Raw genomic sequence first — 16,441 nt, forward strand, 5'->3', positions numbered from 1 at the left:
CTGCTCGTCCCCTTGGTACCACGTCGCCCTCTTGTGTATGACCTTTGGCTCTGTCTAACTACCCGTCTGTTTGTCGCTCCTGTACCTCGTTTGCCCGTACTGCTGTGACCACTGTTTTGCCTGACTCTGAGTTGTTGTATGGTGTCCTGTCCTATCTGAATACAGGATGCTAAGCCCCGCCCCCTTGCAGTCACATGACCATAGGTCCCGTGCAGACTATTCAGTTTCAGTGTCTGCAGGTCCTATGCTTCTTTACCTTCCAGCGCTGACTGGACCCTGACACTATTAGCCTGAAGCACGCATGGTCACCTCTGCTGCCCTGCTCCCCAGGTAACTCTTAGCACTGCTTCTGTACTCAGGACACGCGCACTGGCTCTATGAGCAAGTGTAGTGCGGTGTCTCTGACATTATAACTGACCCATACCATTTTTTTTTTTCTCTGCTCCCATTCACCTGTGTGTGTGATGGATCCTGTGCACACTCTTTCTGAGCAGGTTAAGCATCTGACGCAGATGTCTCAGAAACTCTTTGGAGAACAAAGAGTCCTGGCTCAGTCTCAGCAGCTGATCGCTGACACTGTGCAGGGGGTTCTTTCATTGGGGGCTCGGGATGTTACATTAATTTCCCCTGAGTCTCCAGTGAAGTTACCAGATACCTTTTCTGGAGATAAAAATGACTTCAGAGTTTTCAAGGAGGGCTGTAAGCTTTTTTTTTCCTTAAGACCACACTCTTCTGGGGATGAAAGTCAGAGAGTGGGGGTCATTATGTCTCTGTTAAGGGGAGCCCCCAAGCTTGGGCTTTCTCCCTTCCTACCACGGCCCCTGAGCGTTTGACTGTGGATGCATTTTTTGAGGCCCTGGGGCATATTTATGATGAGCCTGATCGGGTGCGTATGGCTGAGGACAGGCTGATGAATGTTTGCCAGGGGAAACACTCAGCCGAGTGGTTTTGCTCAGAGTTCAGACGCTGGGCTGCTGAGGTCTGCTGGAACGACGCCGCTCTCCGGGGGTTGTTCCGTAGAGGCCTGTCTGAGCATCTGAAAGACGCCTTGTCTCTCCACCCCCCACCTGATGCCCTGGAGGAAGCTATGACACAGGCCGTCCGAATGGATCGCAGGTTACGGGCAAGGGGAGTGATACAAACCGAGACTTCATTATTCTCCCAAGGAAGGGGAGCCAGTTCTTCATTGAAAATCATGGAGATGGGAACCATCAACCTTAAGGAGGAAGAAAGGAGACAACGGCACGTGAGAAAATGCTGTGTTCACAGTGGCGAGTCTGGACATGGGAAAAAGGATTGCCCCTCCTGGCCACTAACCAGCAAGCGACTGAGCCCGGGTGATTATCGTGGAGGTCACCCAGGCTCTCAGGTACCCTTTTCTGCATTTTCTAAAATGTCATTTCAAGTGGAACTTTGTTGTGGGGGTGTCTCCACATCCACTTCTGCCTTCGTGGATTGCGGTTCATCATTGAACTTTATTGACTCTGACTTGGTGGCCAGGTGTAAGTTAGGAACAGTTAGGTTGGAAACTCCGATTCACCTTGTTGCTATTGACAAAACACCACTGGTAAAGAATGACATTGTGTTTTGTACTGAAGAGTTTCTCCTTAAAGTGAGTTCCTTACACCAGGAACGTATTTCATGTTTTGTAATGAACAACCTGCCTGCGGGACTGGTGTTGGGGTTCCCCTGGTTACAGCTGCATAATCCTGTGATTAATTGGGAATCTCGGGACATTGTTAAATGGGGTCCCTATTGCTCTGAGAAATGTCTTGTTTCTGTGTCTGTGTCGTCCGTGGGTCTAGAAGGCATTCCGGAGTGCCTGATAGATTATACTGACGTTTTCTCCGAAAAAGAGGCTGAGGTTTTACCACCACACCGCCCATTTGATTGTGCCATTGACCTGGTTCCAGGTGCTAAATTGCCCAAAGCCCGCCTGTATAACCTCTCGGGTCCGGAACGGGCTGCGATGAAGGAATATATTTCCGAGAGCCTCCGTAAGGGACATATTCGTCCTTCTGTTTCTCCTGTGGCGGCAGGGTTCTTTTTTGTAAAAAAAAAAGACGGTGGTTTGCGCCCATGCCTCGATTTTCGTGAGTTAAATAAAATAACTGTGAGGAATACTTATCCCCTTCCACTTATTCCTGATTTATACAATCAGTTGTCCGGAGCTAAGTGGTTTTCGAAATTAGATCTACGGGGAGCGTATAACCTTATCCGAGTCCGGGACGGAGATGAATGGAAGACCGCTTTTCTCACTACTGAAGGGTTGTTTGAAAATTTGGTCATGCCCTTCGGCCTGACCAACGCTCCAGCAGTCTTCCAAAATTTCATAAATCATGTGTTCTCCGATTTGATTGGACGTTTTATGGTGGTGTATTTGGATGACATTTTAATCTACTCGCCTGATAAACAGACTCACATTGGTCATGTTCGGGCAGTTCTCCAAAGGCTCAGGGAGAACTGTCTGTTTGCTAAACTTGAAAAATGTTTATTTTTTGTTCAGGAACTGTCCTTTCTGGGGTTCATCGTGTCTGCTGAAGGGTATCGCATGGATCCTAATAAGGTGCAGGCCATTCTCGAGTGGGTTCAACCGTGTGATTTGAAGGGTCTGCAACGTTTCCTAGGGTTCGCTAATTATTATCGGAAATTTATAAGGGGGTTCTCACAGGTGGTTAAACCCCTCACAGACATGACTCAAAAGGGGGCCGATATCAAGAATTGGTCAACCGCAGCGGTAGCGGCATTTCAGTTTTTGAAAAAATGTTTCATGTCGGCCCCGGTTCTTATCCAACCGGACCCCTCTGAACCATTTATTGTTGAGGTAGACGCCTCAGAGGTGGGGGTGGGGGCGGTATTGTCCCAGGGACCCGCCACTTTGACCAATTTAAGACATTGCGCCTTTTTCTCAAAGAAGTTCTCCCCTGCGGAGAGAAACTATGATGTGGGGAATCGGGAACTTCTGGCCGTAAAATTGGCTTTTGCAGAATGGAGGCATTTTTTGGAGGGGGCTGTTCATCCTATAACGGTAATCACGGACCACAAAAACCTAGCTTACATTGAGTCAGCTAAAAGGTTGACTCCCAGGCAGGCTAGATGGTCACTTTTTTTTTCCCGATTCAACTTCTCGATCACTTTTCGACCAGGATCCAAGAATATCAGAGCGGATGCATTGTCACGCAGTCTTGATCCGGTGTCCCCCCCGGAACCTCCATCCTCCATTCTTCAGCCTGGGGTGGTGGTGGCAGAGGTTTCTAATGTGTTGGAAAGGGAGATTCGAGAAGCCCAGGCTCTTGCACCTCCAGCTAAGCCGTTGGATAAACTTTTTGTGCCAGCTCAGTTTCGTCTCAAGGTCCTCCAGGAGTTCCATGACTCAGTTCTGGGTGGACATCCAGGGATCTCAGCGACCCGGAAGGCCATTGCTAGAATATTCTGGTGATCTTCTTTAGCCTCTGATGTTGGGGAGTATGTGTCTGCGTGTGAGGTTTGTGCCCGTGCGAAAACTCCCCATAACCGGCCGGCCGGGGAATTGGTACCACTGCCAATTCCTGAGAGACCATGGACTCATCTGTCCATGGATTTCATCACCAACCTTCCCCCTTCCAAGGGTAATACCGTGGTCTGGGTCGTAGTGGACAGGTTTAGTAAGCAGGCACATTTTGTACCTTTGGCAGCTCTACCTAATGCGGAAACATTGTCCAGATTGTTTGTGGAGCATGTGGTGCGGTTGCATGGGGTACCCCTGAATGTGGTGTCTGATAGGGGAGTGCAATTTGTGTCCAGATTTTGGAGATCTTTTTGTAGGAGGTTGGGTATTGGTCTGTCCTTTTCATCCGCCTACCATCCAGAGACTAATGGGCAGACTGAGCGGACCAATCAGTCTCTGGAGCAAATTCTGCGTTGTTTGACCTCAGCCCGACAGGATGATTGGTGTTCTGTGTTACCATTGGCTGAGTTTGCATTTAACAACCGCACTAACCAGTCTATGGGTACATCTCCTTTTTTTTGCAATTATGGGTTTCATCCTCATTTTGGAGAATTCTCCCGCTTGAATTCTGGGTGTCCTGGGGCGGACGAGACGATCCAGCGGTTGGGGGAGGTATGGCGGGAGGTCCAGAATAACATTACGAAGGCCCAGGACAAATTTAAATTTTTGCGGACAAAAAACGATCCGTGGGTCCAGTGTTTCAGGTCGGAGATAAGGTATGGTTATCCACCAAAAATATAAGGCTCAAGGTCCCCTCTGCGAAGCTTGGACCCAAGTTTATAGGTCCCTATGTAATTACCGAAGCAGTTAACCCGGTGGCTTTTCGGTTGAGTCTTCCGCCATCTCTAAGGATCCCTAATGTTTTCCATAAGGCCCTTTTGAAACCTGTGAGGTCCAGTGGGGAGGGATCATCATCTTCCCCGACACCGGTTCTGGTAGATGGGCAGGCTGAGTACGAGGTGGAACGAATTGTCGACTCCAGGTTGGTCCGTCGCGCCCTTCAGTATCTGATACATTGGAAGGGCTATGGTCCTGAGGAACGCTCGTGGGTTCCTGCTCGATCAGTTCATGCGGATCGGTTGATCCGAGCCTTTCACGCCAAGTACCCTGAGAGACCTGGGGGTCCGGTGGCCCCCCATTGAGAGGAGGGTACTGTCATGATCCAGGACGGGATTTCGCTTTGACCCATCCTGGTTAGACTATGGGTTAATTGTGCTGCCTCTCTCTGGCAGCCGGAGGCTATTTAGTGCTCACTGGACCTGGGTCCGGTGTCAGTTATACTCCTGCCCTCGGCTGAGTTAAGTGACCTCTTGTATACGTGTGCCTTGTGCCTGATATCTTGCTTGCTTGTTCGGTTGTGATCTGGTTCTGTCCCTGTTACGAGTTCTGCCTGACCCTCTTGTACTGCGCTACCTCTCGTGTATGACTCTCTGCTTGTGACCTGACTCCTCTCTGCTCGTCCCCTTGGTACCACGTCGCCCTCTTGTGTATGACCTTTGGCTCTGTCTGACTACCCGTCTGTTTGTAGCTCCTGTGCCTCGTTTGCCCGTACTGCTGTGACCTCTGTTTTGCCTGACTGAGTTGTTGTGTGGTGTCCTGTCCTATCTGAATACAGGACGCTAAGCCCCGCCCCCTTGCAGTCACATGACCATAGGTCCCGTGCAGACTATTCAGTTTCAGTGTCCGCAGGTCCTATGCTTCTTTACCTTCCAGCGCTGACTGGACCCTGACACTATTAGCCTGAAGCTCGCATGGTCACCTCTGCTGCCCTGCTCCCCAGGTAACTCTTAGCACTGCTTCTGTACTCAGGACACGCGCACTGGCTCTATGACTAAGTGCAGTGCGGTGTCTCTGACAGATAGATAGATAGAGAGATAGATAGATAATAGATGATAGATATGTAAGGGTTGGCCAGGACTATAGTCGTGGCCAGAGACAATAAAGCATCAGCGTCCCGGGCTTCCCTCACAGAAAATTGCAATCCACTGTACGGCATACCTGCGTCTCCAGATTCGGGTCCCGCTGGGTACTTCCCAAGCGGCGATGGCCCCTCTCTGAGGCAACTCCCAGTAATTGAGACACAGTCTATAGTAACTTGAGCAGTTTCTTTACTGATAACTTAACACAACATATCCACAATTGGCACATCGTAGAATACAAAGTCATCTTTACTTGCTTCCTCAGCTCTTCCTACTTTGCTGATGCTTCTACACGGCACGTGCCTGGACTGGACCATCGTAGACTGCTTCCCAGCTTCTCCCTGGCCTAACCTCACCATAATGACAATTCCTTCTGTCTGTTTTGCCCCAGACTTGAAATCATCTGCCACCTGGTTTGGTTGCCTCTGGAAAAGCATCCGACCTGTCTGTACCGCTCCCTGCGAAGCTTCAGCATCCTTCTGTTCCTCACTCCATCAGACTCTGTCCCTAAAAGCAACCACCCAGGCTATGAGTCGACACATCTTCTCTACTACTGTTCTGGCCCAGTTTATTGATGTCCAGTGGCCGTGGATAACGTGGGCTGTCGCTGCTTAACGTTGCATGGCTGCCGAGCCATCCTGGGCCTATAGCCCATGTGGACACTTTGGGCACCCTGGCACCATCTGAACTAACTTCCTTCTCATCTAGCCTTAACTCCCGGCAGCCCCTCCTACTTTAACTATGTCCTAACATAATATCTTAATCTAGGAACTGTGTGTACTAGAATGCTCCCCCATCTAGTGGTCAACCAGAATATTGCTATTTCCCTATTACTAGTACAGAAGCAGCATATATTTACAGGACTCGGTAATACATAAAAATGTAGCAGTACCGTTATTAATAAGAGGTAATACATGAAAACATGTAGCAGTACCATACAATAATATTAACTATACATTACATTACTGCAAACGATATCAGAACATGTTAAGGGGGAGGAACAAAGGCTAACTCAATCCTTCATACCCCTATAGATAGATAGATAGATAGATAGATAGATAGATAGATAGATAGACTGAATTCAGGCAGGGTTTTATTATTTCCCACAATTTCTTACTAGCCTGTGTTGGTAACATGCAATTACAGAAGCAATGTAACAGACAAACTTTCAGCTGACATTTATGGATGGACAAGGACGGCTCCGGAGGGATTTGGCTAGTTGTGCCTATCAGTCAGATGAATTCCCTCGCTGCCGTTCACACTAATAGTCTCTAATGACCATACGCATATTTAGTGCTGGATTCTATTGCTGTCATCATGACTGGGGTTCAATGAAATACATTAACAGCTTAATATGTAGTTATATAATAAAGGCACGAGTATCACCCACAGGAGAGGATATACCGTATCCAGAGAAAGACCATGCTGGAGACAGGGAGAGCTGTAATGCTGCTTCTTTATATGCACTACTAAATACCCCTTGTTTTTCCTCTTACTGCAGGAGCGCTGGCTGCTTTGGATATTATATATGTACAGTAGATCGGCTCTGTGGTTTAGTCTGTAAGGCGTTGTGCGCACGTGGAGTAATTTCTTGCAGAAATTTTCATGGTGTTTGGGAAATTGATAAACAGTGGGGATATTTTCGAGATGCTTAAATAAAAACATAAAACTCTATGACCTGAAAAATTCATGACTAGGTAACAACAGACATTATTATTATTTTCTTGGTTTTCTATCCTACTAATTATACAATAGACGTTGTGAAGCTTCATTATTCTATATGTACAATGGTTTACATTGGATAAACTACTTTGTAGTGAAAGACAGTCGTAAGAACTGCCTTAAAGATCTTTAAATCAGAAAACAATGAACTCGTTCAAGTCCTTTTAAAGGGTATCTGTCAGGTTTTTGTTTTACCATGTGAGAACAGTATAATGTAGGGATAGAGACCCTGATTCCAGTGATGTATCACTTTATTTCGTCATTAACAACTGTTTTATCTACTGCAGAACTATACATTTTCTGAACCATCTGTGTAACCCCCTCCCCGCCCACACATACACCACTGATTGGCAGCTTTCTGTGTACACTGTGCATAGGCAGAAAGCTGCCAATCAGTGGTGAGGGAGTAAGGGAGTAGGGTATGATATCTCTTATGCCTCCTTTCCCTCTGATTGTTTGCCTGACTTTAATGTTTACAAACTTGTTTTTTTGATTATTGCCTGCAGTTCTGCTGCATGTATAATTATGTATTACCGCTCATTATTGATGGTACTGCTACTTGAATGTGTTACCATTGAAAGAATAAGTGCATATATTGTCTCATGTTCTTGTATGATAATACTTCTTATATGTTATATGTCATTTATGTATATATAGCTAGGGAGATAGTGCATCCTTTATTGGGACATTAGAGGAGGGCACTCTTAGTATATAGTTTCCTCATAGACTGGGTAGTTATAATTATGTTGCGTGTCACTAGGTGGGGGTATACTTGTGGGGCCTGGTAGGAGGTTCATAGGGGGTTAATTATAGGAGGGGCTGCTGGGTAGTAAGATGGAAGCTTGTAAGAAGTTGAGTCAGATGGGGCCAGGGTGCCCAAGAGTCCATATGGGCTATAAGCCCGGACAGCTTGGCAGTCACGTAATGTTAAGTCGTTATTGCTCACGTTGCCCATGGCCACTGCAGGTCTTAACAGTGGGTCAGAACAGGAAAATGTGGCGTTTTACCACCTGGGCCAATGCTTATAGGGCAAAAGTTGGCTGGAATACAGAGATTGAAGGAGTTGGCACTTCGACGAGATCGGTACAGACAGGCCGGATGCTTCACGGGGGTCACCAAACATAGTGATTGATGAATTCATATCTGGGGCAAAACAGGCTGAAGGAAATGTCATTATAGTGAGGTCAGGCCTGGAAGGAACTGGGAAGCAGTCTAAGACAGTCCGCTCCGGGCGTGTATTGCATAGAAGTGACAACAAGCAAGGAAAAGATCAGGAAGCAAGCAAATGTGATGATGTACCATCTGTGAATGTAAAGAAAGTGTTAAAGTTGTCTTGGACTGTGTCTCCCTTGATGTGAGTCGCCTAGAAGAGGGATCGTTATGGCCTGGGAAGTGCCCGGGTGAAGATGGGATTGGAGATGCAGGTATGCAGAGAAGCATAGTATTATTTCATGTAGGGGAAGGGTTGGGCGCAGCTGCCACCAGAGTACAGGTCACGACTACAGTCCTGGCCCTCCCTTACAAGGGCAGGATTATACAGAGCTCCTTAACATGGAGGACTACATGGCAGAAAGTTTTCTAGTCCTCTAGTAATAATCTCCTGCTGATAAAACAGTGATTTTATAGAAATTACAGCAAGCAACCTAATAAGTGAGTCATCGCTGGAATCAGGGTCTCTGAGTCTACATTATGCTGCCATCAGATTAGATTGTAAAGTACTTTGAAAGTCACTTTTAAATGGGTAAAATTGTTCAAACAAGCAACTTTGCAATTTACTTCCAGTTAAAATCATCTGTATTTTAAAGAACGGAGGGAGGTATAATTTCTTTCTTTATTTTTTAGATTTTCCTTAGCCTATCAGCGGTGGCTAGTTTCCTACAAAGGGGCAGATCACTTACAAACCCTTTGCCATGGAGCTTGTCAGTGTATTATTCAGTAGAATGCCATGTCCCAGTGGCAGTGTCCTCCGACGCTGGTGAGGCATAACTGCCTCTGCTTGCAGCATAAAGGAGCGCACAGTGTAGAGCGGCAGTGCGACCACGCCACTGGTCCAAACCATCAATCATTCATCACCACGCTGCTCCCCAGGATTCAAGAGGCTTGGAGAGTGGAGAGCAATCCACTACTAAGGATAGAAAAGGAGAAAACCCCTTTTGGTAGACCGGTTATACTTTTTTCTTTAAATAACGGTATGCAGTTAAAACCTTAACTTCTCTTCTTATCACCGACATGGTCGCTCAGTGATGGAGTTTTCTTAATTTCATAGGCTACAGAGAAAATTGTTTGGATGCAAACATGTAAATGTGGAGCTGTGGTTTACTTACTGGTTGGTGTGAATGATGCTGGGATTTCCTGCTGGGAGAGAGGGAAAAAGAGCTGACTCATCCACCATGTGGGATATTGCTGCGCTGCGGCTGCGGAAACTACACATTGGGAAATAATGATAACAGTAAAGCTGGGGATTCAGCTTGTGCTTGAAAGTGTTTGTTAGACTTTATAGATTATATTAATGTTTGCTTTCTTTTTTAGGTGTAATTTTTTAAGTAAACTTGATTTATCTTACTGAGTCTCACAGACAAGGCAAAATCTCGTTATTCTCTTTAGCCCCTGTGTCTAAAGGTACTGTCACACTTGGCGATGCACCAGCGATCCCGACCAGCGATATGACGCGGTCAGGATCGGTGAATCGCTAAGTGGTCGCTAGTGAGCTGCCACACAGGCAGATCTCACCAGCGACATCGCTGGGGACGGGGGTCGCTACTTACCTGTCACACCAGGCGATCCTGCGTCCTCACGCCCGGCTCCACACGTCGCTCGTCGTCACAGCAGGAAGCGCCGCAGGAAGTGGACGACGAGAAACAGTCCAGCCTGTTCTCGCGCGATCAGCGATAAGCAGCGGGGGAGCCGGTCGTAGGTAAGTATCAGACACAGCGATATAACGTCACAAGTTATAGCGATATTGCTAGTGATATCTCTTAGTGTGACAGGCCCTTAAGCTTTGTTCTGTGCCTTTATTTCACAATCTTCTCTGCCATTGTCTGTGTTTTTAGCAGAGAACTGAATGTCCATTTCATTTTAATGATCATCAATTTCATCTTTAAATAAAATTATGAAGCAACATTTCCCTAATTTAACTAATATAGTATTATATAGAGGGAACCGGTTCACTTTAATAGCCTAGAAATGGCAATAATTTGTTGGCAAGGCAACATTTACTTTGATATTGAATGAGTTGGATTCTGTGATTTTTTTAAAGTCTTATAAAAACATAGAATTTATTCATATATATATACTGTATATATATAGTGTTTGCAATGTACAATAATCCAATTTTGTCCATTACATGCACCTTTTTATTGGCCTTTGGCTCGATTTCGAGCCATGGCAACTTGATGGATGAACGAGCTGTAGGAGGATCAGTCTTGGGCAAGCCTAGATAGGTCCACCAGGGTCTTCTCTGCCATTATGAAACCATCAGGTGGCTGGTCGTCCTCTTTGCTTTGTTTCTTCTAGCCTTCTGACCATGTTGTCCTTCTCCAGTGCTCTCTTCGTATGATGTGTCCAAAGTAGGCAAGTGATCCTTACTTCGAGTAACATGTTTGACTTGATTTGTTCCCAAACTAATTTATTGCTCACGTGCCATCCATGGTATTGATAAAATCCTTCTGCAGCACCACATTTCAAAGGCGTCAATTCCTCTTCCATGTTAAACCTAAACCTAAATTCACTTATGAAGTATGCTGCCTCTACCGACACTAACTTGTTTTTGCTAAAATAGACTTAAGGAGACCCTATGTCCTGGTACTGTGACCATAAATTTGTCATTTATAGACACTCTAAGTGGTGCCCTCTCTTTGCCTCCCGCTACCTTCTACCCAAGACTGGTATTCCGGTCCTCCTGCATCTGACACAGTGGCATAAAGAGCAATAGTTACCCTCACAACACAGGAAAGCCAGGAGAGATATGGATCCCTTACCATTGTGCTCCCTGTGACACTACGTTGGCCATCTTGGATGCTGGAGAATCGGAATACCATTCTCAAAGGAGAAGGCAGCAGGAGGCAGATATAGAGTCATTCTTCAGTACCAGAGTAGGGGATTTTCTTTAAAATGGCTACCTACAGCAGCTTTGTGAGAATTCAATAGTCATTTCAAAGCTTTAGATTATTAGGATGTCAGTATTATATATGATTATGTCTATTAAACTTTGCTTGGGTGAAGAACCCTACGGGCCATGTCTGATATTAAGTTTGTCATTTGTACTATTTCAAGCATTCAGGTCAGTACTTACTTTGCAAAACAAAAGACCAAAAAAGACGATCATATAGTCAATAGTTTTTCATAGAAAATTCTTATTAATCATAAATAGACAAAACAGGTAGAGGCGAAAAAACACCACAGTGTGAATATAGCTCAAAAACACGGGACACTCATGTATTGGCAGTCTCACTTCAAATTTTATTATAAATTAACTACTGGTTATACCAATTTACAATGATACAAATACTCCTGCAAGCCAATTCCCAGATCGCATACCCTAGAATTATATGAATAATAAATATCCATTTCTAGCACCACAATATAGTGCATATATGAGTATTATGATGTAATAGAAAAGTATGTCAATAAATCCAAGGTAAATGCAGTCATAGCTATTATAATCAGTAAGTAGTTTGCGTCATAAACACATCCTGACGCGCGTTTCGGCAAAGCCTTCATCAGGGAGACTTTGGTCTATGGGGTACAGATTTTTCTTGTAGAGACCACCATCTGGTGGAAAAAAAATTATTGGTCAGGCAATGCACCCTGGGTAAAAGGTGAACAAATTTGTACTACTTTACAAGGCTGAATGTTAACGTTAGCTTTGCAAGGAGAAACAATACCAATGTAGACCTTTGCACTGATGAGAGGCACAAATTACGAAACAGCTGCCTGCAGATGGTTGTCTTTCAGGGATGCCAACTGTCCAGAAATTCCAGGACAGTCTGTAAGAATATGAAAGACAAAAAAACTGACTGGCACATCCAGACTAGTATGAATAGGTGCATACCAGGAGCAGCTACCTCCATATACAATTTACAAAAAAAACCACCCTGACGATGGTTGGGGGGCAGATAATACTTGGCCAAATTTTTTGCTAAGCGTCACATATTTTTTCCTAATACTCCAAAGCTGTTTTGCTATTCTAATTTCACATATTCCACATATACATGGTTTAGCATTATAGAGTGCAACCTTATTTTGTATATTGTATATGGGGGTAGCTCCTCTTGGTATGCACCTATTCACACTAGTCTGGATGTGCTAGTCAGTTTTTTTGTCTTTTGTATGTTAGCTTACTGACCGGGCACTTCGCCCTCCACCAGGTGGTGATTTTAATTACAGCAGGTCCCTACAGGGTTGCCAAATTGACTTTTTATTTTTTTTCTGGACAATTTATCAAAAGATGACGGATAAAATATTTTACATTGTCAAGCGGTACTCCATCTTGACTATACATTTCTCTCTATACTCGGTATTCTATTGTTGTATTGTGTGTTGAAACCTCGGCTCCATTTTCCAAGTATGACACAGTGACTGTGTATCAGTCTTTAGGTATTGACCCTTGGCCAAGTCTATACTTCCATGAGACATTTAAAGGTTAGCTATTTAAGCATTTCTTAGACACTTGCCATGGTGCCAAGTCACTTCTGTCATTGAGATTGCACTAATTGTTAACACTCTGAAAATCTACATGAACTTAAAAGTAGAGATGAGCGACTTTGCCTTTTTTATGGTCAGGTTGGGTTTCATGAAACACGACTTTCTCAAAAGTCGAGTCGAATGAAATCGGCCGATTATCGTGAAAAGTCGGAGGTCTGACTGAAACACGAAACCCAATACAAGTCAATGGGGAAGCAAAGTCGGCAGGGAGTGGAGGACAGGAAACACACCTACATGCCGGACCGCTTTTTTAAAGTGCGCAAAATCTCTCTCTCTTTCTCATGTCATCTCGTTGCCCACGGTGTACGTCCTTGCTCAGTGACTGAAAAAAGTCACGTGCAAGCATTCTGAGAAATCCGACTTTGGCGCTCGTTTTGCCGACCACATGGCCGACTTCACGCTGTGGTTGGGTTTCAGTTGGCGAAACCCGACTTTGCCATAAGTTGGCGACTTATGAATCTTGCCGACTCTACTTAAAAGTAGTCTATTAGAAATGACTGTTCAAACCAAGCACTGAATTTTATATGGAGTATAATAGTAATAAAAATTGTACCTTTAGTGCTCTAATCTGTTGCTGCATCCTGCATTTGCCAGAAAACGTTCTTACTTGCACCTTTAGAATGGCCATTAGCTCAGTGCACCTTCTCACCTACTTGTTTCCCATCTATCTTCACCCTTTTCTGGCTCTTCTAAAGCCAGAAATGTCAATCAAAAGAGAAGAAGGTGGAACTTGATGGAAAATAAGTGGGTGGAAAGGTGAACAGAGCTGTGAGGACATGCCAAGGGTGCAAGGAAAGAACAATTTCTGGCAAATGCAGCAACAGATTTGAGCACTAAAAGTACGATTATTATTATGATTATTATTTTTATTATTATAATCCTATAAAATTCAGAGCTTGGTTTGAACAGTCATTCCTAATAGACTCCTTTTAAGTTAGTGTATATATTTAGAACTGGCTTCATCCATAAAAAAAAAGGTTTTTATTCCAATAAAGGTAAAATTAAGAGCAGTTCATGCACCATCACTCCATGAGACATAGATGGAAACAATAAAAAGATAAGGCAATGTGTTTCTGACCTTTGCAGTCCTTAATCAATAACTCTGAGCACTAAAGGTATGATTTTTACTAGGGATATGTTCTTTACATGGTGCTAGGTTTGAACAGGTATTTTTGTGCCGAGAAATTCCCTTTGAAGGATTAGGGTGCTTCAATGTGACTACTATAAAATGTCAGAATCCCTAATGAATATATACTCTGGAAAATGCAAGTTTCCCTTTTAATATATTGTTAATTTCCTTATAGTCACGACCTGACCTTCATTACAACGGTATTTAAACTAACGCAAAGAAGGGATTCCAATGGGAAGCATGTATGGAGGTCAATTGCCCAAGGCAATGTCAACTCTACGCTCGGATCTGCATAGCTAAGCAGCCTTTGTTTTCACATAGACATTATAGGTCAATTTTCCGTATGATGACTGGTCACATGACAAGCCCATCCATATTCATAATTAACGCCATACCTAGTGTACGAGCCATCCGTCTCCATTCTAATTGACCCGGGGCTGTGGATAGTGCTCATGTGTCATTATGCAGCATTGGTGTGTAAGGATAATTGCCTGAAGCTCAGTGTGATTTACAACCGGACAGTGTAACGATGGACGGAGAGCAAATCCGTCATCATAACATAAGCACGCCTGACATCCACGCTCAATCTGATCCCATGTAGACATCACACCATCAGTGTACTATCAGCGCCATTATTCCCCTTCTGCACGAAACGCTGAGCATTATTATAAATACGAGACATTTGTAGCTCACATTAAACCTTCCAAGCGGACAGCAGGGAAAGCCGATGCATTATGTATACATGCCGGTGCCTAAAAGACTTATTATTATCAGCTGCCACTGCAATTAAAATTCTGATAAACCCACACTTTGTCACATTTCTTAGACCTATCTCTGCTGTTCACAATGCTGCAGAGAACTATAATATGTAATTGGATGCGTTGTGATCACTAATAAGGAATGTCCCAAGGTATAATGCCGCCAGTGATATGTGAGGATGACGTCCTACTTCTCCTTTCTCCCATTTGCTTTTACTCTGGTATTAATATATATGAGGATCTTGCTGAACATAATTACTGGCCAAAGGGTATGAGCACTTTTGCAATGATTTTTTTTTATATTTTTCCAGTGTAACAAAAAATGATAAATTAAAGGGAATCTGTCACCTAATTTTTCGAGTATCAGCTGCAGCCACCGCCATCAGGGGCTTATCTACAGCATTCTGTAATGCTGTAGATAAGCCCCTGATGTAACCTGAAAGAGAAGTAAAACGAGTTAAATTATACTCACCCAGGGGCGGTCCGGGTCCGGTTTTGGTCTGATGGGTTTTGCGGTCCGGTCCGGCGCCTTCCATCTTCTAATGATGATGTCTTCTTCTTTGCTTCCCGTCGAGGCTCCTGTGCAGGTGCACTCTGCTCTGCCCTGTTGTGTGCAGGCGCCGAACCTCTCTGACCTTTCCCGGCACCTTCGCACTGCAGGACTCTGCTCTGCCCTCAACAGGGCAGAGCAGTGTGCCTGCGCAGGAGCCATGATGGGAAGCAAAGAAGAGGACATCATCATTAGAAGATGGGAGGCACTGGACCGGACCGCAAGACCCATCAGACCAAAACCAGACCCGGACCGCCCCTGGGTGAGTACAATATAACTCGTTTTTCTTCTCTTTCAATTTACATCGGGGGATTATCTACAGTATTACAGAATGCTGTAGATAAGCCCCTGATGGTGGTGCCAACAGCTGATATCCTCAAAAAAATAGGTGACAGATTCCCTTTAAGCTGAACTGTGGATTTTAGTTATTAAAGTCTATTGTTTTGTGTATACAGCTCATATGTTGACTAATGTGTCTCCTTGTTTACAGACTACAAATAAACCTTGGGGTCATCTGTCACACCAGTCACTCACAATACTGCATATTACAGAAGATGACTGTCGGCTGAACGATGCTTCGATGCTCCAATCGTTCGGAGACAGCCATCTAAGCCAACTCTCACATACGCAGGAGCTTGGCCAAATGCTTGTTTGGTCGAGCTCCTGTGTTCCATATGAGAAAGCAGCTGTCCAACATGCCTAATCTATAGAAGAACAATGTGATCGTCAGTCTTTAATTGGACATGTATGATAGACATTTTCCCAGATTGTCAGCTGGCCGGCCATACACGTTAGACCATCCATATTGGCAGATTCGGCTGAAATTTGTCTAATGTATTAGGGGGCCTTTAGAAAGAAGAGGAGAAAAGATCATACTGCATAACCATAAAAAAACTGCATGTGAGCTGTACACACAAAATGGTATTATATGAGATACTTAATGTGTTGTTGCTGTTATATATACATGAAACATCACTTTTTTGCTGACAATTTTTAACTCAAACTGGACATCACAGGAAGCTGGGGCTGCACTCACTTCTCTGCGGTGTCTATTACATCTCCTGAATCAGTGTGTGATGAGAGGGCGGCACTGAGGTCATTTACCCCAACTACTGTCACCACCAGCCCCAGTAGACATGATTGAGAAGTGCCAAATCTTCAATAGTTGCTGCC

General features: G+C 44.5%; 1 protein-coding gene across 16 annotated transcripts in view; it reads right to left on the bottom strand.

Moving 5' to 3' along the window:
* MYT1L (myelin transcription factor 1 like) overlaps positions 1-16,441 on the bottom strand; it is a 729,735-nt gene that overhangs the window by 379,339 nt on the left and 333,955 nt on the right. The window lies entirely within an intron of this gene.

This window comes from Dendrobates tinctorius, unplaced genomic scaffold (genome assembly GCF_039654945.1).
Source record: "Dendrobates tinctorius isolate UK_male_01 unplaced genomic scaffold, ASM3965494v1 ptg000021l, whole genome shotgun sequence".
Lineage (NCBI taxonomy): Eukaryota > Metazoa > Chordata > Amphibia > Anura > Dendrobatidae > Dendrobates > Dendrobates tinctorius.